Below are 3,331 nucleotides of genomic sequence, written 5' to 3'. Positions count from 1 at the left end.
GAGAGAGAGAGAGAGAGAGAGAGAGAGAGAGAGACAGAGAGAGAGAGAGAGACAGAGAGACAGAGCCTAGTGAACACAAACTCAGTCTGTGGAGCCAAATTGCCTGAATTTAACCCAAGCTTTACCTCTTACCAGTGTATAGATGCTATTCTGAATTTAACTTCTTTGTTTGCCATGGTCCCTTCATTTTTAATTTGGAAGAAAAAATGGGAGTAATATATCCTTACAAATGTAAAATTAGATAAGTTTATGATGCATCCAAGCTGCTTTTAAGAGAGCTTTATTAGGGCCTAATGGTAAACACACACACATACACAAAATAGCTACTCTCATATAATGACTACTATCATTAGGCCTTTTTTATTGGCATTCTTAGTCTGGGCAGAGTTCACTGGTCAGTAGAGACTGTTCAACCCAGTGTGAGGCCTTGCAGTTCAGAGCCATCAAAAGTAGCAGCTTGAGTCCAGCATAGCCGAAGTAATATTTTCTTGCTTGATAACTTGACAGTAGCCAGGGCCAGATGTTAACACAGCATTGCTCAAGCCTTGTGCAATCTTGTGTCCAGGACCAGCTGTGCTGGGGGCCCCTCCCAGATACACAAGACTCAATTCCAGGGCAACTGCTGTTGCGAGCTTGCTCCCCTGGCCTTACCATGTGCTTGTAGAATGTATTTAGCCAGTCCTCCCTGATGTACTGTCATCCATCCAATTCAAACGATTATGTGTGATTTCGTGTGTGTAATGGACCTGGGAGGGCAGGAGGCATCCATCCCCTTCGCTCTACAGATGGCACATCTGTGGACCAGAGAGCGAAATGGCCTCGCCCGAGGTCACACAGTTGAATAACGGAAGGTACAAATCTAGAACACTAATCGACTTGGTCCCACACCAGGTTTTCTGTCCCATGCCTTGTCCTCATTCTAAGGTGCTGTGTGGACAATTACAATTCAACTCCCATAACAATAAAGATGTGTCAGCTTTACATCATTGTGGCTTTTTATTTCCATCCCAGAAAACACTCTTCTGTGACATTCATTGGTTTTTAAAGCAAAGGTTTAACAGCTAAGGTTCCTGGATTGAGGGGATAATAATGCTCCCATTAATAACAGTAATGGCAGAACTGACAATTATATGGCACATTAAATTCACCAAGTAGCGTTCAGTCTTGTTTCGATTGTTTTCTTTTCAGCCTTGCAGAACACAAATTACATGTAGGAAAGAGGAGTCGGGAGCATTGCTGACATCAACATTGGCAAATCACCTACCTCTATCCAGACTCAGGGCATAGCATCCACTGCATGAGACGTCAGCTTCGTGTCCTAACTCAGAGAACAGGAGATATCGACCTAAAATCTGTTGCCTCACGATTAATGTATATGTATGTGATGCACTTAGCTATTAGAAAGATCTCTATTGTTTGGTTTTGAAAAGTCAGTCTTGACCCCTGTCCACTCCTTGCACAGTGGAACAGAGTGCTGCCCTGTCCTGTAGCATCTCTGTGACTGGTTGCAAATTAGATCTTTGTCAATTGATAAGGCTTCTGCAGGCTGATTTTCCGAAGTAGATTAGCAGATCTTTCTTACTAGCAAACCTTCATCTACAAGCTTTACTGAAACTTGTTCAGCCTCGTGGAAACACCATATTCAGCATTATAGCACTGACAATAGATAGTGGTTGTGCATGAGGTGCTTTGGCTAGAATTTAAACAGGGGTCTTCACATGGAAGGTAAGAAAACTACCACTGCACAACAAATGCCCCCTGATGTTGACTATGCAGCTAATAATTAATATTCCAAATTTAAATTCCTGAGGCCCTTTGTTAATACTGCTTCCAAACCTTTCCTTCTTAAGTAGTAAATGACCTCATAGTTCACTCCGTGGATTCTGCATGAGAAATAAATGGCAACAAAGGGCCATCTCTGAACTTCTCTGGTTTCCCTATTTCCGTGAGACAATTCTCAGACACACCTCCATGGTCTTTCCTTCTTCACCTATTGTGACAACAACCTTTCTTCCCATACCACTCTACATCTATGCTTTGTTGCAATGGCCACAAAGACAATACTAACAATTGAGGGGTTTATTAGGGAAGGTCGTTGAGTTAGTTAGTTTGTTGTGCCAACCTGGCCAATAAACACACGTGGGGTTAATTGAAGGGTGGAGGGATAAATGGCTCAGTGAGCCTCGCCTTTCTAGTTCTCCTGTCTCTTGCTTTCTGATGGTCAGACCAGGGTGTAGCTGCCTTAGCCAGTTCCCTGCTTTAGCTGGAAAGTCTCATTTCCTGCAAGACATTCCTGAGGAGAAGCCACATGGACCTACTCCAATGCAGCCCTGGGTGCTGGAGCAGCCATGTGGAGACCCCTGCCAGCGCTGGAATGCTTACACATTCACTGACTCAGCTTTCCTCCTGCAGTCGGCATCATTGTGTGTGTTTTGTGAGATGGAGGAGGACTTTGTGGATTGGTGTTGGACATATGAGTTAATGGGTTAATATTGGACTTGTGGGCTTGGGCAGCACTGGGTTGGGATGTTTTCTTGATGCACAGTTAACCTTTATATAAAACTCTCTGTTATACATGAGTTTCTGTGGATTTGTTTCTCTAAAATACCCAGATTAACACAGTAGTAGATTACAGGATCAACAAACAAGTAAGGATACAGTCATTGGTCTTTTCAGCCAAGAGCCAAGTCTCTTTTCAGTTTCTCAGATTCTCAGTCACGTGTACCCAAGTATCTCTCTGGTCCTTACCCTCTTGCCACATGATCTCCTAGCCCTTACCTCCATGATCCAGCAAGCCAGCCTGCCTGTCACATAGTTCCATAGTCTCAGGTCACATAAGGAGAATGTATGCTGAGTATCTCTACTGCTCCTCTGAGTCTCCACTCTACAGTGTGAGATGCATTCTGTCTCTGTGGCCTCCTTCTCTCAGACAGAGATCTTGAATGTGCACTTCCAAGGCCCTTCGGGTTTCTTCTCATCTATGATTGCTTAGAAAACAGCTCATCATTATAGCTGGGGGAGTGGCAAAAAAAACAAACAAAAAAACTGGCCATTCCCTATCTTACTGTTGCACAAGCCCTGATCTCAAACCCCACCAATAACTGGGCAGGAGTTACAGACACTTGAGTATAATGCCATGTTAAGAAATTTCACTCCACCACACTGCAAATTTGTGAAATGCATTTATTAGTTCTAATAGTTTTTGTTGATTCATTGCCCCCACTATCATGATACGAATTCTACCTTGCAAGTCTGGCTAGACCAGAGGATGGATGTACACTGGTACAGATAGGAAGTGAAAACACAGGGAATCCAGGGCGGATGATCCCTT

The sequence above is a fragment of the Echinops telfairi genome, unplaced genomic scaffold (genome assembly GCF_000313985.2).
Source record: "Echinops telfairi isolate 266 unplaced genomic scaffold, ASM31398v2 ScPeMD7_7468;HRSCAF=8506_2, whole genome shotgun sequence".
NCBI classification, from domain to species: Eukaryota; Metazoa; Chordata; class Mammalia; order Afrosoricida; family Tenrecidae; genus Echinops; species Echinops telfairi.
Note: the sequence above shows the minus strand (reverse complement) of the source record.